General features: G+C 36.1%; 1 protein-coding gene across 1 annotated transcript in view; it reads right to left on the reverse strand.

Moving 5' to 3' along the window:
* Mctp1 (multiple C2 and transmembrane domain containing 1) overlaps nucleotides 1-26,063 on the reverse strand; it is a 526,481-nt gene that overhangs the window by 112,517 nt on the left and 387,901 nt on the right. The gene's annotated exons all lie outside the window — the stretch shown is intronic.

Consider the following 26,063-nt stretch of genomic DNA (forward strand, 5'->3'; position numbering starts at 1 on the left):
CTCAGTGGGTGCTCTAATGGGACCTTCATTAAGCCTAGTGGGAGTTTCATAATACCCTCTTTAACATTTTTTTTTTTTTTTTGCAGGCTAAAATAATCACAGTCATGCTCTTTGGCATAGAATTTTGAGGTTTGTGAGAAAAACCTTGGTCCCATTCTCAGCCCGTGTCCATGTGGAGGCGAGGTGGCATTTTACAGGCTTGTGTTTTGGTTAGGCTTCTCCACTTTTAAAAGAGTTGTCAGCTACATTCCCATCTCAGCTGAGGCTTAAAGCATGGTCTGTCCCTAATTGGCAACAGAATATTTGCACTCCAAGTACTTGTCAAAAGAGGATAACACTGACTGCTTGCTGCCCAGTGCCTATCAAAAATCAGTCGAGAGAAATTGTATTTATGGAAGGTTGCCTGAAGGACATACATTCCTTTTTAGATCTTTGAAATTTTATTTCTGGATTTAGCCAAACCTTTTGAGAGAGTAACATACTTAAACCCTATAGCCATACCTCAAAATGATAGTTATTTATGATTACGCACCTGGCACTAAGATAGGTGCTTTTCATACATTAGCCATTATCTTTAAAATGACCATGTGAGGTGAGGGCTACCGTCTGTTTTCCAGATCAGGAAACACTCCCAGCACCATCAAGTTGCTTGCCCAAGGCCACCAACAAGCACATGGCATTATACATAATTCAAATGAAAGTCTGTCTGGCTCCAGATTTCAAGCCTTGTGTACAGAAATTGAGTTGCTTTTTACCAAACTGCATTTTGGTGTTGCAGCAGCAACCTCTACTGAGAAAAATCAGAAGGAAGACTTCTATGAAACACAGCATGGAATTTAATTCTAGAGATTCTGTTCAGATCATACAGTGTTGATTCACAGAGGCTTTAGACTAAGAGTGCTTGAGGTCATAGTACTAGAAATAGTTGGACTCATACTGGACAAAGAATGTAATATAAAACATGAAGAAGATTATGAATCATCACCAATAAGTTTCCTTTTCATTTACTTCTTGGGAAGCCTGCATCCCAAAATTGGACCTTCTTCTGCTGTCTAGGATGTAAGCTGTGCATTTTATGTGGCACCTTCACTGCTGGAATTACTTATCCTCCCACTCTCTAACCATCAGGGTGCTCCTCTCTATATATAGATACATGGATAGATGGATAGCTAGAAAGATAGTAGATAGATGATAGAAAAATAATCAGGGCCTTGCAAATACCATGCAATTTCTCTATCACTGAGCTATATCCCCAGTCCTTTTTTTCATTTTTGTTTTGAGACATGTTCTCACTAAGTGTCACAGGCTGGCCTCAAACTTGTGATCCTCCTGCCTCAGACCCCTGAGTATCTGGGATTATAGGTGTGTACCACTCTATTTGGTTTTGGTTCCTTTACTTACATACTTAACTTGATAAACTGCATGTATTTTTGTAATCCATTTCCATTATTTTCCTATTTTTTCAGTACAAATAAAACCCAAATTAGAAGCCTACACTTAATAAGTTTTTAATGTATTTGGGGGATCTATGCCTAACGGCACATTTTCTTTTAAATTTTTTATAGATTATAGGTTAAAATTAGGTTATGTCAGTCCCATTTTATAGATGAGAAAAATGGGGTTCAAAGAGTTTAAGTAAAATGCCCAACATCATACAGCTGAGCCAGATTTCTGGCTGATTCTAGAACCTGAACTCTATTATGGATATGTCTCTTCAGTTTCATGTCATGATCAGTTAATGGGAACAGAGTAACCTGATAGGATGGGAATAAAAGGAGATATGGGTGAAAGAAAAAAAAAGATGGGGGAAAATATGTCTTAAAGGTAAGAAAGGGAGCAAGCAAAACTAGATGAGAGAAAAGTTAGGTAGAGAAAAGGCATTTGAAAAATAACAGAGGAAAAGAAGAGCATGAACTGTGATGACTAGCTCCCCCACAGCTTTAAAAATAGCCTTTGCTGCATCAGAAAACAGCTTCCCTGCTTTTTTGTTCAAATTTAATATATATATATATATATATATATATATATTTTTTTTTTAAATAAAAGTGTCTTTTCCCATGGATTTTTAAGGGACCTCTCTATAGAGTAAGGAATGATATGGATTTTTAAAGTTCACATTGGAACCACTGAGGTGCCTATCGATTTACCAGCTGGAAATATCTTTTGAGATTTAATATCTATTACACCCATGGTCTTTGACATACTTGTGTTATGTAATTGCTTATTTTTGTAGATCCTATTTGGATCCAACATCGCCAATAGCAGAATTTCATTTGTGTTTCATTTTCTTATTTTCCAGATCAAAGCTAATTTTGACTAAGTTGGCTCCTCATGGAGGAATACATATATATTTGGGGTGAATATTCCTCATGTTTCCACTTGGGGTGCCATTTCACACTCACACATGGCTTCTCTCCTTAAGTGTTTCTTCCCCCTCCATGCCAGAAACTTCTAAACACAGATAAGGTGGTTCATTTCTTAAATTACATTGATTCTTCCCAACAAACTAGCAGGAGCTAAAGAATGGTGAAGTAAGCCCAGCATTAGATCCCAGGTTCAGCCCCAATTCTACTGCCCAGGAAGTAGGCCACCCTGGATGAAGTGGATCAACCAATCATGCAAGGTCGTTTTGAAGGTAATGGATGTGAACATGCTTTGTAAATGGTAAAACACTAACAAATTAAAGATAATTAGACCCAGATCCCGGTTTATATCTAGATATAAATAAAAGACTCTGGGATTTTCATTCTGCTGCTACCAATTAACTAACATTTATTGAGTACTGTCAGATTATCAGAACACATGGAGCCCATAGGCTTCTCCTGTAAAGTGTCAGCTTCTGAAGGGCAGCATCATATGAAGGACTCAACACAGCCAGCCTTGCCAGTAGACTTAAGACTGAGAGTTAAGTCAGTAAGCAGGAATGCTAAGAGAACCTCCCGATGCTAAGACCACCATGTATATGATCATGGGTTAACATGGTTGAGAATGGATGACATCAAGTCAAGGATAGTCCCCAAAAGGGCAAAAGGGGTCTGCACATTTCATTCTGGTTCACCTAATCTTCTATTACTAGGTGTCCAACAGGAATCTCCAAACAGCTGCTACCTATATCCAATTTGCAAAAAAAACACAAAACATTTGTTTTGTCTTTTGTAACCATACACAAATAAAAATATGTTCACAAAGAATTTCATAAGATCATGTGCAATTTTTAGACTCTCAAATGTAAATGTCAGAAATAATCTTTGAAAGTCTTGGAAATTTTCTTCACACAGCTGACAAGACACCTGATGTTTTAACCATTGAGAAGAGTGTTCCAACCTGTCTACAGGAACCATTTTTAGGAGTCAAAAGTGTCGAAATAAGAATCCTTTGTATAAATAATGTAATGCACCTAAGTTTTAATTAATTTTATTTTAAATGTCCTTTACAAAACGAACTTAAGTGAAAATGTCTACAGAGATTTCATGGAAACACAATATTTACATATTTCTGAGGCAAAAGTAATATTTTAGGCTCTTAAGTTTTTTGAAAATCATCGAGACTGGATACATGCATTTTCTGATGGCAAATATTTTGTTATTCAGTTCGTTCAAATAATAAGACAAAGATGAGACGAAATTTGTTAAAGCCAATTCAGATTAGTGAGAAAGGAAAAAGGTAAATTCTGAAGAAGAAACACTTCTGTGGAATTCTTTACTGATGGAGTGGCATCCTAGGAAAGCCTCTTTAATGAATCTGCTGATGCTTGATTAGAGTATTAAAAGATTTCTGGAAAACTGGGGCATTCCCAGGGGTTCTACAGTTTCTGTGGTATCCTTAATTAATTCCACTTTGAGTTCATTATTCAACAGCTGCTTTAGGAAAATAAAAGGTCTGCATCCCTACACAAATGTTTGAGAGTTATTTCATAATGCAGTCCCTCTTTACAGAAGCCATTTGTTCTAAACTAGATTAAGAGAAGATACAATAATAACTACTTCCACTGCCAAGGGAGTTAGAAAAATTATCCAGTTTTACCTATAATTTCCTCAGTGTAAGAAAAGAAAGTTTGCACATAATCACCATACTCCCCCATGAAGACAGAGCTGTTCCTTCCCTAGCTTTCAAAGCTTCATTTCTACCTAAGGTTATTTTTGCTGGGGAAATATGTCTGTGATTTCCTTGATCGACAACTTAAACATTTAGATCTCCCTCTGTAAATTGCCTTGAAAAAGTGCATTTGGCTTCTTTGACTCACAGTCCACAATTTATCCTTTGATTTTTCCTCTTGGTCATTTTGACACAGGTTCTTTTCTCTTGCTTTGGGCTATCTGAACATGCACCCCCCACCACCACCACCACCACACACACACCGCCCTTTCAGAATGACTTCATGACAAGTGGTCTGGTTTTGAACACCACCTTAAATTTCAGCTGCCCTGTTGGCTCATGTATTTACAAAGTCTGAATTTATTGTGGGCCCTTGTAGTGCAATTTTTGACACATCATTAAGCTCCCTTTTCATTGGGAGCCTAAGGGCATATTCAGGCTCACTGCGAAGAGTGCGCCTAAATAACGGTTAAAACACGTGTCATGAGCTGCAAGGGGCTTGTTTGCCAGCAGGGCAAACAGTTCCTGTAGCTGAAGCAATACCCTACAACAGGGTGGGTAGAGATAATGAGATAACCACACACCACAAGTGAGCTGTTCATCTTTGTCTTCAAGCATCTAAGAACACAGTTATCTCAGTAAGAAGATGCACCCTAGAGAGTAATAAATATCTTTCAGAAAGGTAAAGAAAAACAGTCAAAGAAAACAAACCCAAAAATATAAGCAAAAGAAGATTTGTGAATATTTTTTAAAGCAAAATTGCAACTATACCAGAACTTATTGAATCAGGCCAATAGTTCTGTGTGCTTTTTTTTTTTTTTTTGCAATATGTTTCATTTTAATTGTATGCAGATTTATTCTAATGTTATGATGCTAATCAACCTGTGTAGCTATAATAAAATAAAGGCAATGTCAACACCTCATCAACTAGTCACACTGCTTCTTTCATCCTAGAAACTGTATCCTCCCTACACAACACCAAAGTGCTATGAAAATTATTTATACAAATAAACTTTTATCGGAAGACTGAAAATGCATAATAAATTATGTGTAATATGGCCCAATTATGTGGTAATTTCTTTGTTTTAATTATTTGTATGGTTTTAATGAAGGGGCTGCTAGAAAGTGGAACCATTTTTATTTTTAATGAAAAAAAACAAATTGTTTTTTAGGAATGAAAACAAAGATAATTAACTATTAAATTAGAGGCATACTAATATATGTATGTGCCTAAATTATTATTATCAGTATTATTACTTTGTTTGTGCTATCAAACTTTTCTCTCTGAAACTCTCATGTTGGCTATTCAAGTTATTTTTCCCATTTCTGTTAAATGTATTAATATCTTGCTGTTCATCAAGTGCCAAAATAAAGGTTAAAAAAGTTCCCTAGATTATCTACAGCAGAAAAATTGGGGTGGGTGATGACAACTATGATCTTTCAAGATGCAGTTTACGAATGCATAATAACTTAAGAAAGTGAGAAAAAAAATAGATTTATCAAGAAAAGAGAGAACTATCCTAAATTCAACACAGCAAATCAGCAAATTTCTTCAGGGAAAGACATCAAGTTTGAAAGGCATCAATACTTTTCTGCTGTCACCAAACTGTTATTTATGCTCATGTACCAGCTGGATTTGTGTATGTGCGTGCATAATCTTTTTCTCACCACTGATGTCATCATTAAAGCTGTGCAAGAATTTTGATTTTCGCTTTGCACAATCTTCAGGGGAGACTTGGACATTATGGTGAAAGTTTGTGACAAGTTTGTAAGAAAAGTAAGAAATGCAGGCTTAAAGCAGTGAAATTTCACCACTGCAAAATGGAGTAAGCTTTCCTAAGTGTGTTTTGTTTTTCCTGTTCAGCCTACATTGTAGAGAACATGTGAGGCAACTACAGAGAATGGAGCTAACCATTTTTTGAGGGGGATGGAAAGACATTTATTACCCACATAACCCTCTCTAACTAACTGTCCTTTTTGAATATTCAAGTATATTCTAGAGTTTTAAGGCATACAATCTTATTTTTTTTTTAACAAATGTTCAGAAAGATAATAGCCACTGGGCATCTGATTTTCAAGGCAGAAACTAGAATTGCTTTGTATTATTGTAAACAAAGACTTCAAGATACTAAGTAAGACTTTTAGGATTTTTTTGTTTATGGCATCTCAAAGCTGCAGTGAATTAATTTTTTAGACAAGGAGGTAAACCCCAGGAACAATGGGCAGCAGTGGCCCATCACGAGGAGGCACATATGGAAATTCAGAGGGAGCCCATTCCAGAGGCAGACCTCAGGATGTACAGGTGGCAACCTGGACAGTGTGGAGGTTGGGGCCTGTAAATGGGGTCCCATCACTCAATACTCATTTCTGATTGCCCAGACAGTTCTCTTTTGGGGGAATGGTACTGGGGATTGAACTCAGGGTTACTCGACCACTAAGCCACATCCTCAGCCCTATTTTGTATTTTATTAAGAGACAGGGTCTCACAGAGTGGCTTAGCACGTTGCTTTTGCTGAGGTTGGTTTGGACTTTGGATTCTCCTGCCTCAGCCTCCTGAGTCATTGGGATTTACAGGCATGTGCCACTCTACCCAGTGCCCTGACAGTTCTTTAAGTCAAGAAATGTGCTCTTTTTGCTCTTTCAGTGGTTTTTCAGTTTTTCCAGAAACTATCTAACTCCGAATAACATTCCAAAACAAAATGTCACTGGGAGGCCTAACAACTGAATTAGGAAGTAATGTGCACTTACATTCTTACCCATTTCTATATTCATAGGTTTAAGGGTTTGGAAATGCAGGAGAGGGACTTTTGAAAGGAAAGGTAAACTGATTTTTATTAAGAGTGACTCAGTGATAGACCTCTTACATTTTTTTTAACTTTATTCTCTACAAAGTCTACAAGATAGGTAAGAATTTTCCCTTTCTGAAAAAGGAGGTAACTGAAGGCCAAGGTTAGATAACTTATCCAAGGTGAGAAATAAAACAGAAAGGAGAGAATTCCATGGTCTAGTATGATTTGGCACTGTCCTACTAGTGAGTGACTAGTGACAGTGGGCAAGTAACTTAACCTGTCTGGGCTTTGTTGTCCTCAATCATGGGGTTGTTGTTTCGCAGCAGCTGAGATACTATGTGCAGCAATTCAACGGGTGCCATCTATAATGCATTCGTGCTCACTAACTAGGTTGCTTCTGCCAGTGCTGGAATCCCCAGGACTCCTCATAGCCACATTATCATCCCTGTCTTTCTCAGGAGAATTACAATTTGTATCTGGGCCTGTCCTATTTGAAATCTCTTACCCTTTCCTCCATGCAGATCTTCAAACTAGATTAGAGGAAGAGATGAGTGAAAAACAAATCCACCTGTAGATCTATGCTGTGTCAGCAAAAGGTGCCAAAGGTGTTCAAAATACTAACTGGTCCTCAAGTGTTTGCTAACCAGCTGGGGAGAGAAAACACATACTGAGGACCAATTTAATACATAACCAATGATGCTATGTTGTAAAAGCAGCAGAGTAAATGGTGAAGAGAGAAAGCACTTGAGGAGTTGAGGGTTTTCATGACTCTTTTTCTTCACCTTCCTCAGTCTGCTGTGCTTTTCTCGTTACCATGGAGGCTGAAATCAACTCAGATTCTTTATAAAGACACTAGGGGTTGAGATTTAATGCTGGAAGGTTTATGCAATGAAATTCCCTTTCCCTGGTGATTTTATGATTTCACAGTCTGAGCCTTTGTCTTTAGAATAGATTTAAAAGACCCACCTGATTGCTCATGGTTTTGTCCTAAGTGACAATCTTAGGTTTCTTATATAAACTGGAGCTGATAAAATTTGCAATTCCCTATTTATAACTTCTTCCATTTTCTCAGACAAAAGGGCAAAATAAGGAAGATAATTATTGGATCCTTCTCTATAGTTTAAAAATCATAGACTTAAAAAGTATGAGGTCATTTGAGTCCCAGAAAGTGAGAGATTTTGATGGAGAATATGTTCTGCTATATCTAGGATCATTAGTAATGTCAATCTTGGAGTCCTTCTTTTCCATGAAAGAATATCTCATTGAAAACCTTTTAATTTCTTCCCAGGAAGATTCCATGATCTGCAGAAGCAACAGTAGTTCACTCTCTGGAGTAGGGGAAAGTCACAGTGGTTAAGACTCAGGGAAATGCAGTTCGTGTTTGGCCAGGACTACCTGATCTACTATTTATGGGTCCTGGACCAAATTGCTCCAGTTCTCTGTCTCTTGGTCTTTTCATCTGTGAAGTGAAGATCATAGAGTAACTACCACTTAAGATTGTTATGAGAATGAAATGAATCATTATTTATAGCATCTGTAGAACAAAGCCTGTTCCAGGCTAAGCATATCTTTTTTTAAGTCAAAAAATTGTGCTTCCTTGCACACTTTTGGACCTAGTTTTCTTTAAGCATCTCCCTGGTCAGAAGGATGAGAAAATAAATATCTGAAATCTAAAGCATCTGGGTTGGAGGTTGGAGGTGAGATACTGGGCCCTTGTTAATCAACCAGTCATCTCTTGGAATATAATGAGACTTAATCAGGGTTCCCAAATCAGACTGTCCTCTGTACTCATGGAAGGGTAAAGTATTATTAATATGTATGTGTGTGTGTGTGTGTGTGTGTGTGTGAAATATTATGCGTACAAGGAGTCAGAAAGGCAGACATCCTGAGGCACAGCTCTTGGACAGGGCTTTTGGCAACAATATTTAAACATTCCTTCACATACCACCACTTGATGTAAGGCAGTGATTTGTTAACTGGGTCATCTGTAACACTTATCCCTTCCTTTTTTTGGAAATACACCTGTTTCTGGGATTTGATTTGGCTCCTAATTCAAACAGACCTCCAAGTGCTCTGAAACAAAATCAACCTAAAATTATACACTTATCTAGAGTTACATTCAGGCCATATGGTTTAAGTTGTCCAAATGTCACAGAAGCAGCAGCAGCAGCCATCATCATACTTTACACTTGCCCAGCATCTCTCCTGCCAGAATATTATGTAAGTTATAAAAATTTCATTAAGGCAGAGGTGTTAACCCTGATTCCAAAAGGGCAGTCCCTTCACTGCTGTGTTTTGCTTTAGTTCTGTCTCATGATGAAGCACTGCATGACAGTTTCTCAAAGTCCTTTACAATCTTACTATGGCATTCTTGTAACTGACAGTGTCTAACCTGGGAATTCCTGTGATGTTAAGACAGGTTGGAAGCATGCAGGACCAACACCCTGCTCTTGGATCTCTGAGAAAACTCGAGAGGACGCTTAACTAACTTATTAGGCATACCACACTGTAGTTTAAGGACAATGGCTGGGATGTCATTTCCAGAAAACTCTGTAAAATATGTTACAAAAGCCTGGGCAGTGAGGATATCTCTCTGCATTGCTTTAAGTCTTCACATATCTGAACTTGAAGTTCTCTGTCAGATTACCAGACCTTTTTCTTGAGCTCTAGCACTGTGCCAGATACTTGGGAGATTCTCATTGGCATCTCAGGAGATGTCAAGTGGAAAAACAAATACATTAAATGCATGATTATCCTGCTGCAGGTATCACAATCAGAGAGTTCTATACCATATATTTGATGAATTAGGCATAGAAAAGGCCTATAAAAAGATGATTCTGAGAAAGAGAGACGATGATGATTGTCAGGGGCTGACAGGGACTGGTTGGACTAAAGAGATCCTTAGAGGTTTTGGTGCTAAAATTCTCTAGGCAGTGTAGGGTTTTTTTGAAGACAAAATTCCATCATAACTTTGCTTGGCATTATTCCTATGGTATTTAATGTCTCTGAAATTATCTAGGCTGGAACATTGTAAACATCTATGCTTTCTTGCTCATTAACCAACTAACCAATGAATGAAATGATCAACAAAACATGTGGTATGCGCTAGGACACAAGGACAAATACTCCCTTCAGATAACATTCCTGCAGTCAGTGAGCTCATAGTGAAATGCAAAAGCTCAAAATTCAACTTTTTGAAACATGTCCCTGCTTTTGTTCAGTACTAGTCCTTGGCTAGGACCATCCTCCAGTTGAAGTCAGCACAGCTGAATATCTAGAAATTTTTGTAATCAACTCTAACCATGTCATTACGTGAATTACTTCCAGGTTCTGCTTTACCTGATAAACTGGGAGTTGAGTTTTCACACTTTAATACTAAAAAAAAAAAAAAAAAAAACCAAAAAAAAACCAACAACTCTCCAGAAGTTTTCTGAGGGTATGCAGAGATAAGGTTCAACAACATAGAAAACATTTCTTAATAGTATTTTTAAAAGATTATTTTAAAAAGCATGGAAAAGTTTTAGAATAGAATAGCTAAGTCATACATATTTAAAAAGAATACAAAAGAAGTCAAAATAAAATTCTTGCCTAACATAGTTCCTTTCAGGTAGGCTCTCTGTAGACCTCCCTGGGATGGGTATTTGTTCTCCTCTACTGATGATGGGGCATCTGGAAAGCACTGACAAGCAACCGTAAACAATGGGTTTGAAGCTTGGATCTGGCACTTCCTAACTATGATCTCAGGTAAATTTCTCTTTCAGAGCTTTGATTTCCTCTTTTATGAAATGCTAAAATAATAGCACCTTCTTTAAAAGATGATTATGAAGATCATATGATGACATTTGCACAGTGCCTAGCATGTAATATATGCTCAATAAATATTCATTTTCCTTAATTGAAAAAAATACTAATTCACAAATCAAATTCTAGGATTTCTATACCCTTAGTTCAGTATTTAATTATGTCCTCTGGTGATAATTAGAGATCTAGAGCAATGACCTCAGGCAAGCACTGTAACTATGGCTGCATGTGACACCACAGGGGACATGAGGCACAGCCTTTGAATCAATCTGGAATGGCCGTGAATGAACCTGATGAGCTAAAACCAAATTAGGTTCAGAGTGACACTCATTTTAAACACAGCTAATGTTGCTAGAAAAAATCCTCCCCCAGTTCTCTGGGGAATCCTTGGAGCCACCTAAGAAAGGGTGACCATGGAAGAAAGAATGAAGAGAAGACATCCTTTCAGGGCACAAAGTCATATTCACAGAAACAGAACCAAATTGAGAAGACTGGACTATACAGAGAGTAACAGAGAGGTGACAAGAGCTTCCCTTTCTCTTTTCTCATCCCTTAGTTGCAACAGGAGGGGTCTGGGAAGGTGGGTATGAGAGAAGTTTTGTTCAGGCCTTCCCAGAGAGTAGCTTATGATGTGAGATTTTAGACCCCACTGAGACCCCTTGGCTGAGACTTCTCATTTCCTCCATTGCTCTAAGTTACTTCAGGCTCTCATCCTTTCCATGTGACATCTTTTCTTTCCCTTTATTTTTTCTTTTGGGTTAGGAGAGGAAAAGAGCATCACATTTAGTACTTGGACACCTGGACAGTCAGGACTTACTAGCCCCGAGTTACAGTGCAAAGGATTTCAACTGGCTGGACTTAGTTTGCATTCTGGGCATGAAGACTCAAGTCCTCTTAAAGAATAAAATAGTCTAATATTTAATTTAGACAATAATATCTCCTTTTATATATATATATATATATATATATATATATACACACATACACACACACACACACATATATATATATATATATATATATATATATATATATATATATATGGTATTGCTATCTTGAAGATAACCCTTTGAGGGACTTGCTTTTAAGTTGCATTTAATATTAACCAAGCTGTTTTTACAGAGTGTCTATGTTTATTTTAGGTGACTATTCTTCCCCAGGGGATTGGGAGGCAATGTGGATGTTACTACCATTAGCTTGGGCCATTTCTGATAAAACAGAAAAACACTTGGCACAGAGTAGGTGCTCTCTGTGGGAAGCAACTTTGGCAATGGAGTGCCACAGGAGACAAAAAAAAGTTTAGAGCTGGCTGCTGGGCATGAATTCGAGGCTTAATGGAGAGAAATAGTTGGGCCTTTCCTGTGTCCTTCTAGGGTTGCCAGAGAATGAAAACAGGGATTGAAAGATATGTTCCCAGTATGGAAAGTTATTACTGAAAATAAAATTATTGCAAGTTAAGTACTTATGTTGGCAACCTCAGCTACAATAATGGCAAATGGTAATTTCAGTCATAAATCTATGGTCAATCACAAAGATTGGCACATAGATTGGAAAAGCTTTTAGAATATCTATTTTTTTCCATGAAAAATAGCTGAAAAACAATGCTTGTTTTCTATGCTGTGATACTTTCCATCTCATAGTGGCACAACTCCCACCCCAAATGTTGTGGAATTATATTCAGTATAGATTTGTTTATCATTTCTTCTATCCTATCCATTTTTCAGTAGCTGATTAGTCTCCCTGGGATATAGACACATCTCTGATCAAGAGAGGCTTGACTCTTTCCCATCTTCGCACATGCATCCTAATAACTACATTACTTATAATAAATGGGCTTATATGTACATATATAAACAAATTTTATGCATATATGTTCCTCATATTGTATTCAAAGACACATTCCGAATGGTTGTATATATGTACTCATATTCATATAGGAATCCAACTGGATTCCCAGAGGGAAATGTGGAACACATTGTTAAAATGTCTGTCATCCATGTAAGAGAAACAGAAATGAGCTGGGCATTAAATTTGCATACAGCCCCAAGCACAGAGGTTCCTGTATGTGCACCGTTCTACTGTTCTTGATGATGGGCATATCTGACAGGAAGATTCTGTCAGGATTAGCTCAGGAAAAACACCCCCAAGGAGATAATTTGAAGACATACTGAGAATTTGCCTCAATACATGAAAATAAACATGAAATCCTCAGCACTCTCTGCGCAGTGAAAAGTTCCCACCAACACCCCACCACACACCAGGGGATAATCTACTGGAGCTAATTAACACACAGTCATACGCAACGCTGTTAGAAGTGGTTGCCACTTAGGATTGATTTAGTTGCTGCGGTGCTTAAAAGAGACTTGAGAAGGTTTCTGTGTAAATGCGGGAGGAAAGAAGAGGAAATAAAAGTGTAAAAACAGCTGCAAAATTAAAAGGTGCTAAGGTCTTTTTTTCCCCCCTGAAGACATTAGGGAAACTTATGGAGAAAGTATTATTATTCTGGTAAAGACAGACTCTTGATTTTATGTTTCTTTCCCCATCAAAATTACACACACATTCATACAGGGTTTATAGATTGTGACTACGAAAAAGGGCATGTTGTACCTCATAAACAAATAGGCTCTTCATTAAATGCTAACCCATGGATTATGACACCTAAATGACAACAGCCACCTTTTCCTGTCCACTTCTCATTTTGTTTCATCTTTCCAGAGTATTTAGATTTTCAGTAAAGTTATTAATTAGTAATATGTTTTGGGAAAAATAATCAAGGAATAAAGAGATGCAAATAATTCCTTCTCATTACACCATCTTTGCAAATGATAAGGATAGAAAAATTTACTTTAAAATGTTCTTTCTCAAAGTAAATGTTAGGGATGCCATCTTATAAATAAACAAGATGTCTAATAATCATGATTGTGGAATATTGCAATGAAGTAAATAGTGGTTTTAGCAACCTGTTTTCTTTCTTTTTTTTCCTTTTTTTTTGGTCATGGAAACATAGTAGAAACAATACAAAAAGGGACATCAGTGAAAATTCCATTAAGTCAGACTTAGTGAACTTTTTGAGATTATAATTGATTTTTTGCCCTGATAAAAGCATTTGCTAAAGAAAACTATAATAACATAAAAAGGATTTCAGAGGACAGTGCATTTACTTCAAATTTAAGAACCATCTTTTATGGGGCAGTACTGGAGAATTGAACCCAGGGTCACTTTACCACTGAATCACATCTCCAGTGCTTCTTTCTTTATTTTTGAGGCAGGGTCTCACTATGTTGCTGAGGCCAGCCTCAGAATTGGCAAACTTTGCCTCGGCCTCCTGACTAGAGGGATTATAGGCATGTACCACTGTGCCTAGGGAGAACTCACTTTTAATTATAGCTGTACTGTGTCTATCCAAAATAGTAATCCAGGTTTAGCAGTATTTTATATTCCACAAGTTGAGATATCTTTTCTTAAGAATAACAGAACCTATATGTAAAATATCCTACAATGTTATCAGTTTATATTAGCCTTTAAAATAAAACTTAACCAAAATATATATCTTTATAAATCTCTTTGTACAAAGCCCTCTAGCATATCCTGAGTGGAATTAACAAATGCAATCTGGACTGCATCCCTTGGAAGCTCAAGTTCAGGAGTGAAGACAGAAATACTCACAAAGAATGAAGGAATGGCAAAAAGGTAAAAGAGTTTCAACTTGAGAATCTAAAAAATTGGTAACGGTTATGTGGTGTGTTTTACTGAGAGGGATTATGACATGTATGCGTAAGTGCATGTTCTGTGATGATCAGTTTATAATGTCTGCCATGAGAAAAGGCATCAGAGGTGGTGGACTGTAGGCATTTATCTGCCAATTGGCCTAGAAGGTGGAGTATATGGGTGGGATGCGTGAGACTATATGTAAGAAATAAGAGTTAGAATTATAGGTTGGGTTTAGAAAATGGGCTTTGGACTTTTCCCCATGCCTTGTTCTAATTAGTCAGGTTTTATTTTAAATATCTCTCAAAAAATAAAGAATTTGCAAACATGGTTTTGGGGCCATTAATTTGACCTTCTTATCTGAATCTTAGATTGATTTATGTAGAAAATAAGAGTGCCATCAAAATAAATACTAAAGCTAAAAATACAAAGTTTAGAAGTGTCATGTCAGTGCAAGTAAGAAATTGATTTGAACTGGACAAACAGGAGAGAAGAGCTCACAGGTTCTGGGAATTTGCCAAGTGGGACCAGCACATTTGAACGAGGCAAATAGACTGATTTATTTGTTATTTTCTTACCAAAAAAAAAAAAAATGAAGTTTATGTTCTTCCAAAAAAAAAGTAAAGATTTTATTTTTGCTGTTTTCTATGTTAACCAAGAAAGATTAGCTGGAAGCAGCTGTTCATTCTATTTTAAACAGAACAGATACCAAGTCAAAAGGGACTAGATCACCCTCCTCCTACACTGTGCTGCAGCTTACATGTTCCTCCATTAATACTGCCATCAGTGATGCTGGGAACTGACAAGCTTTCCATTCCTTGTTTTTAAAGAATGGGTTGGAGAGATAAGGAAATTAAAAAATATTTTTAACAAAATATTGAAGATGTGCATTTTTTTTCATTTCATTAATTTACTTCCACCTCTTCCATTCCAAGAGCATTGAAACCTAGGGGTACCACTTGGAGAGCCTGCTTTTCTTTCTGGGTCTAAGGTGACAGAGACATGCAGGAGGCACTGAAAGAGGAAGATGGATTGAAGGGTGTCAGGATGTCAGCCTCTGATGAAATCCTGGCAGCTCCCCAACTGCCAGTTGTACCTTTTTCCCCTCCTCCCACACCAATTTCTGGTTTCTTTATTCCATCTTTTAAAACAGTCTCCTTCCCTTTCTTATTTAATTCTTTCTTTTCCAATTCATTATATATCCTTTTGTGGAAGGAACCCAGTTGGGCCCTCTAGACTGATTTTACATTAGAAAACCCCGAGAGAAGTTGGATTTTACTCATTATGCTTCTTCCCTATCCAAGAACAACGAAATAAAAAAATCACAATTGTTGGAGGGCAGAAACTGTGATGTGTGTATGTGTGTGTGTGTGTGTGTTGTGGGGAGTTGTCTGTATTATGTTCTTTTAAGGCACCTGTGGTAATTCTAATGGGCATCCAGTAGATTGTAGAAGACCAATGGTTTTCAAAATGTGGTCCCTGAACCAGCATAAGCAGCATCACTTGTAAACTTTAAAAATGCAGACCCCTGAACCCCACACTCCCTCCCTACTGTATCAGAGAACTCAGGAACAGGGCTCAGATTTCTGTTTTTAAGAAACGTTCCCCTTAACCTACTGAATTACAACCTGGCTTTTATCAAGATCCCAAGGCTGAAGAACACTGTTCTAAGAACTCTTTAAAAGTTCCATATGCTCTTGGCCAAGTAGCTGGCATTTTATGATTTTAATAATCAATGTAGTAATTAATAATTTCTTGAAAACAGAACCCATTTATTTTTTTCATCCATTAAAAGGAGAAACAAAGTTGATTTTCCTATGTGGTACAGGTCTGAGTCTTTTACTATTCTCTTATTTCCGTTCAAAGGGTATTTTCACATCTCCCAAGAAAATAAAAGGTCAAATCCCAATGTTTTCCTCAGTTTTGATATGTGTCCATTTTATTACTCTGGAAATGGGATCTCTGAGGCTTGACAGAGAACAAAGATGGATTCTTTGATTTTTTTTTCCTCTTTTCTCCTACACAAAAATGGATTTCTGGGGGTAAAAAGAAATTCTTTATTGAACACAACAAAGGGAAAGCAATGTGTGTATTTGTACATATATGTTGGGGGGGGGTAAACTAGATCGAGAGGGAAATATCATCCTCCCAATGTCAAGTTCATCACCCCTTAGGGTCAATCCTGATGTGAGGATGCCCCAGATGTCTCTGTAACAGAGAGAGCTCTGTTACTTCTTGTGATTACTCTAAAACTATGAGAACCAGTGTAATGGCAAAAGATCACAAACCCACCTGCTCAAGCACCTGTTTTCCTACTCTTCTATTTCCATCTGCAACTTCAGCTCCATTTAGCTCAGATAAGACTGATCCCTTGAAACAGCAGGTCCTTCACCTGTCTGGTATCCTAGTTTAGTCCTTAATTTGAGGGAGTGGTAGGTGCGGCTATCAGAAGATCTATGTTTGTAGCTAATAAAAGGAAATATTTTCAGAGTTGAAAAGAGCCTGCTGAAAAATAATGATTAAAAAGTATGCCTGAATCTGATTATAACCAATTTATAAATCAACTATCCTGAATAAAGGGATATGACATTGAATCTCACAGCCAGAAAGTCTTTCAAAAATAAAAAGAATCTAAAATCAAATGTGCAAAACAAAGCAAGAAAGAAGCCTCCCTCCATGTTAATGTTAATTTTCTCATTCCAGTTTTGCCAATTGGTTCAAAACTTCTTAGTCACTCAGTTTACTTTTTTTAGAGCTTCCCCACACTCTACAGCCCCGAGGGTCACCCTGTGAGAAAATGCCTTCTCTAACCACTTAAGAAGTGAATATTTGTTGTGAACCAGCTGCAGTTCTAATAACCACTGATCCGTGGAATCAAAGGCTACTCCTGACACACAATAAGCTCTTCTTGTTCCTAAAGCTGCACTCTGTAACCTTCACAGGTATTATAAAAAGTAGGCATGATGGGTCCTAAATGCAATCACAGCCATTGTTGTTATTATGATCGGATTGATTTCAAACTTCAGAAAACCAAGAAGTTCAAGGTTTATCAACAAAGGTGGTAACTGATGCCATATAATTTCTATGACTATGGAATAATTTCTTCAAAATCAAGTATGCTGTATTGCTCTTGTTAATATTTGAAACTTTTAAGTTTATTTTAAATATCAACAGTTTGAAAGGTAATGCAGTGTTGATAATAAAAGTTCATCTCCCACTTAAATATAATCTTCCATTTTCATTCACAAACAATTTGTTCTAAGAATCCCTGAAATAAATCAGATTTCATTCTCTAAAATCTAATGGATTCCCAGATAGAAAAGAAAATTACACAGGAATGAAGGTTTATAACTTTTGTTTGAACTTGATAAAAACCTCATGGAATTAGACATTTATGGGTGTGACACATTGCCTAGAAGTAAGACTAATGTTTGATGAGAATTTAGTGCACTGGAAATCCACTTCTCAGTAAGATATGAAGTAATAAATTTTCATGGTACTTAATTGACATTGGAATAGTAATAATAAAATGGAACAAAATAAATATTTTATTCCAGAAGTGATCATTATAATTTTGTGTGCTAATTAAAGCTTTACTAATGGTACTTATTAATAAATATGTACTATTGGTTCCTTTTGCCTGAAATGCTCTTTCTTGCTCTTATTTGCTGTCAGACTCATATTCATCCTCCAAGACTCAACACAACCATCCCGTCTTCTCCATAGCTTGCCTCCATCTGTTTCACAGGGGTCAGGCCATGACCAATTTTGAATCCCAATGTAGAACAGTTTGCCAACTCAGTGGGCACTTAGCCCACATAGTGAAGGAAGGAGTGAAGGAATAAAATAGGTCAAAATTGGACAAATAGCCTCGGCAGCAAAACAGAATTACCTTTCTGAAATAAATCAAAAGCCATAATTCTAAAAACATCATGTACTGTTTTCAACTCATGAATTAGAAATAAAGGTACATTTTGGTATGGAACACATGCTCTGCAACTGTTCAAATTAATACACTGCTGTCAATTGTTCCAAAAAATCTACCACAAGGAAAAGAAGGAAATTAACTTCTATGCTATTAAGAAATACATAAGCAATGGCATTTTGCAGTATTTATTTAAAAACAGCTAGTCACAAGAATAATGTTGGTCCTTTTGACTTTTAACTATTCTTGATAAAAATAAGATTAAACAGGTCTAAGCTGGACAAGGTTCTGAGATGCTGGCAGCATTATATCATTGCATGAGAGCCTGACTTAAGTACCTGACTTAAGGAACACTCTTGTAATCTTTGCTACATAACTATTAAAATTTTATTCTATAATTTAGGAGATTTATGGATCTCTTTTTATCTGAAGGGCTGTATGAAAAACTAAGCATTACATTCAGTCAAGAGTCCTCATGATTTTCAAGATTCCACGTTATATACCCACCTACATGGGGTCACAATACAAAGTCACCTCTGAGAAAATTGTGAACTTTAAGGCCAAACAACTGCATAAATAATCTTTAAGCCACTGTTTCAAAACCACAGACCATCATCAAAGTCTGGAATTTATGCAAATAACACTGCTTACATTTAACAGATCTGTAAGGGTGCAAGCTTTTCCAGCTAAAATAAATGAATAAATGGAGGGAGCTTTTGTGGTGCAAGATTGCTACCTACAGGCCAAACTGCAGAATGACAGGCAATTGACGTGGAAGGAGATAAAAGAGGCAATTTTACATACTGGCAAGTAAGTTATTTACTGACAGTGGGTGAGCCCAGGACCATGCAAACTTTCATACTATAATTTTATATGTGCATTCTAAGTTCCTGTTTCAAAACTACAAAACTGATTTAGAATTCTACAGTATCCCTTTCACCTTTTATTCTTTTGGAGGTTTATCTTTTGACAAATGAAAACTACCTTTCTGGTGAGGAAAAAACTCTCTTTCAATAATAAACTATAATATCTCCAAATCTATATTTATTATAGGGATTGATTCTCTATAGAATCACCACTGATAAAGTTAATTGTTTTTTGGTAGAATAATCAATCTCAAAATGTGGGGTTAGTTTCCACAGTTCCAACTAACCTCTTGGGGCAGCAGTGGTATGAGAGGGAGCAGTTTATACTGCAGGGAGCAATTACACACTCCCTGACTCTATGTGGCTTTTAAAATTCACTTGTTCAAAACTACAGATGTTCAATATTTAGAGTAATTTAGGGATTATATGTCTCTGAACATATTTCTTCTTTAAGAAAATATCAAATACTTTGTTTATGACGTTCAGATGGTATTCTGTCTTAAAATAAAGGAATTTGATTTTCATTGGCAAAAAATATCAAATTAGCACTGAATTCTCAGTAATTTAGATAACTTACCCCACTTTCTGAAATATGGAGAATGATTTTAAAATGCATATCTATGAGGCAAGTTATTAGAAACGTGTTTCCTTTCAACTGATAAGGAAATTACAACTCTAAAGAGAGTAGGTTTAAAAACTGAATAATATATTATGGTTAAAGCATATCAACAATCAGTCACTCCATATGTTCAAAAATATATCCCACCATCACTGCACCTGCCATGAATAAGGCTACCGAAACACGGAAAAGGTAGAGCAATTCTTCCTCATGGTGTCATAGATGCTAAGTAACATTGTCAACATTTTCTGGGATACGCATAAAGTAAAACTGTCCATCTTTAACACTTCTATTTACATAGTTAAAACATTCTGCTTACCTATCAAATGAGGATGTTCAGCTCATCCTTAATTTTAAACACAGTTTGGAGCATATTCAAGTTGCATAAAGAAAGAATACTATTTTTACACTTGATTTTGATTTTGAATGATAAAAATTTTAATTATATCTTTGAAATATCGAGAAGTTAACAATCTCAAAGTTCAATTAATTAGAGCTCAAATATAACAAAACGATTAAAGACATTTACTAGCAGTAAATATGATAGTTTGTTCTGATTTTATAGACAACTGCATATTGTTCAGCATTTTTCCTCTACTAAAGTGTGAATTTTACAGTTGAGTGGTGCAAACAATGTGTCTAATAGAATCTATAACTTTAAAAGTAGAAGTGGCAAAGGTGTTGTTAACCTCTAGGATTTTCCCCTGATATGAGTCTCCTAAAGAGCAAATGTTTTCTATATGGTGTTTAACTGCACATATCATAATATAGTTATGTGATGATTAAATAACCTCAATTTTAATTAAGTAGATAACCCTTTTTATTAGAAATAATTCTCTATAATTAAAGTGTTCAGGAGAAATTTTAAAGATTGAGGACAGAACTATGTGATTTCTAAAAGCAAATTTTATAACAAGTTTTCTATGAAATAAATAATTCATCTAAAAATACCTTTCCTCTTATACAGTTCCCAGCAAATTAGATTGTTACTTTTTCAGCTGACTCATCCTTTGCTTAGTCAGTACAATTGTGAATTGAATTAGTGAGAATACTCAGGATAGATGAGATAATTATTAATTAAGAGAAAAGGTTTTAATATTGCCCTCTTAGGCAAACTAGGTTTTAAACACTTTGCTATTATTTACCTGGCTCAAATAAGTTGCTATGAAGAACCTTACTTCCACCAGAACATAATTATAAACCATATAAATTAAGGGCAAGAATTTTCCTATTGTATTTTAGAAGTCCTTAGTAACCAAATGTAGAACTGAAAAACAAAAATTGTACTGAAGTTGGCGGATACTTATGCTATCTATCAACAGCAACTAAAAATATTGATTATAAGAAGCAGTGGTATTATTCTTCTGGTGTCTAAAAGCAAGGTAGCTTACTGTGTTTGTGTGATGTTCTAATGTGGATTGTGTACTAGGAAAATTGCTCCCACATGTAACAAAGCTGGGTTTTTTTGTAGGTTGCAGAACTCTATTTAATATTTTTCCTATTTGTGTATTTTCATTGTTCTCCTGCTAAACATGAACAAATTCTAAAATTAAATTTATATTGTCAGTATGAATTTTAGACCTATCTGGTCTCCTTCTAGGAAGAGATGTTACTTTTATCTTTGTTACATTCTCTGCAAAACTTACAGGTAACATTCTTTCAGAAAATGCCAGCCAATAAACTACACTAAAATAATTTTCTTTATAAAAGCTCAGTGATCTTTGGCATTGTTCACTATTTTCAAAACCATAAAAGAACAGATAACAAATATATGACTCACAAATTATCAATTATGAAAAATAATCTGGTTCAGAAAGCTGCACTAATGTAAAAAGATGGATCACTTGTCACAAACCAATAAAGGCTATTGTTTGTGAATCCAATATTTGATTTTATCATTTGTGTTGGGCAACTTAAAATGATTTTTAAACTACATTACTTTTTGAAAAAAAATTGTTATAAAGGTGAACATGGGGGTTTCAGGGAAAGAAACCATATGTAATCTGTCATCCTCAAAAGAATTTATATTCTTATGTTGAATCCAGCCTATAAATCCAAATTGCAAAGATGTGGTCAGCAAGGATGGAAGCATTAGAAAGGACTCTATCGTGCTCCAGAGAATGGGCCTTACAGGAATGTTAGCATGGTTTTGACTCTATCCTTTCTTTTCATGTGCTCTTCTGATGGCTGAATATATGCAACTGTGATGCTTCATTATGCAGAGGTTAAACTCTGTGTTTCTAAGTGTGCTTTATTACATTACTTGCGAGGGTAGCTGCTTTTGTTTACTTTGCATTACACAGAGAAAATCACAAGGAAGCCGCCAGATTCTCAAAACCTCTATTACAAATTCTCTTCCCAGTTGTTTTATATTTACCACTTCATAATGAAGGAAGAGATATACTTTACACCAAGAAGAATCGCACCCCTGTGAGTGGCTAGGATTAGAAATTTTCTACATGGTGTTATCTGAGGGTTCCTCCAGTGCTCTGTCTGCTCTCTGATATCTCAATTACAGCCTTTCATATCTGCTTATTTTTCATATTTTTAAATATATTTACATATCTTCTTATAAATAAAGACTTGGATGTCTAAGAAAAAAGTATGCTGTCCACAAGGCCAGTGATGAAATGGGTGCATGTTGGGTGCATGAAATGGGTGCATGAAATGGGTGATCTTATTTCTACCCCTAGATAACAGATTTGATCATTAGATTATCTAGTTCACACCCTGAAAGTTACAGGGAACAAGTCCAAAGTGATGACCCAGGGAACAGGTGAATTTCAGTGACATATAATATGGCAGACACAGGCAAAGGGTAGCAGAGACCATAGCACAGATAATGAGAGTAAGATCATGATGACGACATGCCCAGATGGATCTCTGGTGGGGAGAGTGAACAGTGGTGGAAGAAGGGATGGGCTTATGGACCAAAAGGTAATAACAACATTCCAGAGATACTTCATCTATCTTTATCTCTGAAGTCAGCTTCTCCATCCTTGTAGACATTATGTAATAAACAGAAAAAAAAAGAGAGCCCAAGGACCTAGTTATACACACCAAAATGCAGAAAGAAAAATTAAGTACCAAACCTGGATCAATCTATCACAGCTTGTTTGAGGTGGAGGTCATAAATGTATTTGAATATAATCATACTTGGACTTTTAAAAGAAGTGAAAATAAGATTGGGGGCTGGAATAATTGAGTAGCTATTCAATTATAGAAACTTCTCATTAATGAAGACCTATTACACTAAGTTTTTAATAGAAAATGTGCTAATTGACTATGTTGGAGCTTAGAACAAACATATGGCTAAGATGTTTCATTACCCAGTTTGGTTCCATGTCCATGATCAACTCTAACACTGTAAAACTGGGTGTTTCTATGACAACTACTGAGCTTACTAACTAAAGAGTGGGTGACCAACTTGACAGATAAGTTCCTTCAACTAATATATGATCTATAGTGCCCACACTGTGTGACCCTGAGGTATGAGGTATACCTTCTCTTGTCCCTTACTTAAACTATTTACTTTAATTTCAGCTTTGGCAAAGTTTAAGTCAAACTCTCATGTGAATAAAATTGCATAGTTTTTTTTTAATTGAAAATGGTGTATAAAGCCAAGTACTTGATTTTCTTATAGAAATGAAACAAATCAACACACTCCAAATGGGTCTGAATCTAGGGTTCACTTTTCTAAGGAGTGATCCTAATACTTTCTGTAATGTTTGGATGGGGCCAGTCTCAGAGCCAAAGCCTATACAGTAACATTCAGGAGATGGGTGTTTCATCATCCATGATTTTAGACAAAAAAAAAAATCTTTTTTCCCCCAATGTTATTCTAAACTAAAATTCAAAACAGGTGTTTGATGCTAAGTCTGTAACCAAAATATTCTGATAAGACTTCCCTCGGAAATATAATGGTTACATAGCCCTTGTATAGCTTTAACAAACCCCTATTTTCTTCTTTCTACTCCGTACAATGTGCAGTCTATTTTCACCCATTCAAGACTAAATTACAGATAAAGTTACAGCAAATTTGTTTTCTCAAAAAAGCAGTCAGCCCTAATATCCCTTGAGTAATAAAAGCCTTGTCTTTCATTCAGAAGTAGAACTGGCATAATTTTCTCCAAGAAACAAACTCCACTTCCTGTGACAATGGACCTCTTCTTAAAATTCTGAATGGGATACAGCTCAATTTGCAGGTGTTCAGGTATAAAGGTAAAAGGGCATTTGACCCCCCAACTGGCAATTGTTGCTGTGGTAGGTAACTTCAGTCTGCTAGTTATATCATTCTATTAGATAAGCTGCCAGAGTTTTCAGCTCTGAATTACTGAGGTAGGCTCAAGTGAATCAATAATTTATACAGATATATCTCATTCATTCTGATGGTATAAAGATACATACTAACAGCCTGCTGCAGCCACAGAACAAAGCCAGAAAGACATTATTTAAAAAGAAAGAAGGAAAAGGAAACCCATTTATCTCTGTGAACAAAACCATTACATAATAATGACCTAATGGCTTATTAATTTTATTTTTCAACTGTTTTAACAAATAGTATGATGAGATAAATAAGCTCTGCATGAATCTCAGTCAGGTTGCCCTGGCAAATGTTAAGACAACATTTAAAACTTTCAGACAGCTTTTAAAATAGAATTGATATTTTACATAGCAATGTAATATAAATCACTGGAAAAATAATTCATGAACCTAAGAAGTTTGCATTAAATAGATTATCTAAGTCCCTTAAATATTTCCTTACTGAATTTCAGTATGAAATTACTTTCTAAAAGATAAGAATCAAATGCATTTAGGGACTATGCACTAAGAGTATAGTTAATATAGCTGTATGCCATTAATCATTACCTGGGGAAAATTATATAGTGTTTTATACACTAATACTATGACATTTTTATTAACTCATAATCCCTGTGCTAACAGGAGTGTATTAAACAAGTAATAATTAAGAGGGCAGCAAATATTAAAAATGCCTACTTTAAAATTCCTCAATCATGTTAAAAGGAATCCTCTAACATACAAGTTTCTCTAAAGGAGAGCAGTGCCAAGATCAGTATGGTTATAGCATAAATTAATAATCAATGGATATAGATCACATAAATTTTTCCATAATTTCTGGCTATTTTCCTTCAGGATTAATGGAGTTTATGATCTAAAAACATTTAAAAAAATGGCTCCTAGAAACTTTAATTAAAAACAGTGACTGTTTCTTGACAGATTTGAAAATGTATTTAAAGATAAGATGCATTGGTAGTTGATCCCTTGCCCATTTTACCTCTTAAGTTCAAGGCTGAATATATCTGGCTTGGATACATGAATCAATTGCATTCAGATTTGGTTTAGAGATGCTATGTCCAAAATTAATTGGTGTAATAGACTCAACAAGAAGGAGGATGGCAATTCGAGGTTATACTCAGGGACCCTATTTTCCTTCCCATGGAAAAATCTCCTTCTTTTCTAGGGAACCCCGTGAGGGATTACAGCAGATGATAAAAGTCTGAAAGAAAATAAAAGCATACCTGAGATAGAGTGAAGGCAAGAGAGAGGGGGGGAGAGGGAGGGACAGACAGACAGACACTGACTAAAGTTGTTGGTCTCACCTAAAGTTCTTAAACATTTTTATGCAATGCTCTGAAGCTGCCTGCTGTTACTGGTTAATTTTTCTGGACTGCCAGGAAATATATACAGAAAGCAAAGAGAGGAAGGAGAAATAATGGAGTGCCCCCTTTCTGACAGTCAAGAGAGGAGAGAGAAATGTTCCCACACTGATCTCATTAAGATGACGAGAATAATGAGTGTGAATCTTCTGTACGAATCTCATAGTAGATAGAGGAAGGCATAAATGTATCCCCCATTCACCCTTTTATGATGCCTGATATACTACATTTATTCTCAGCTTCATCTGATACTACTGTTGGGGGTTTCTCTTAGGATATTACAGCTTTAACTTCAAGTTTTGCCGCTGAAGTCCTCTGAGTCAGTCATTCCACACAGCTTTACTGAGTGTGCATGAAAATGGGGGAAGATCTGTTAATGGCAGTTGAAATGCATCTCAAGCAGAACAGCCTGAATTTATTTCCTGTCACTGGCTCTGGTAATGGATTAAAAATACTGACAAATGGCATTTTTCAGTTTACAATCTATTTTATTTCCTAGTTCCTTAAACTTAGGTTAAACAGTCTAGTCAATTAGAAATAGAACTTAGGGATTACTACTAAATATTTTGCAGCTATATTTTT

The sequence above is a fragment of the Marmota monax genome, unplaced genomic scaffold, assembly GCF_021218885.2.
Source record: "Marmota monax isolate L192 unplaced genomic scaffold, Marmota_monax_Labrador192_F-V1.1 WCK01_AAM20220418_F8-fsc00018, whole genome shotgun sequence".
Classification (NCBI taxonomy): Eukaryota; Metazoa; Chordata; class Mammalia; order Rodentia; family Sciuridae; genus Marmota; species Marmota monax.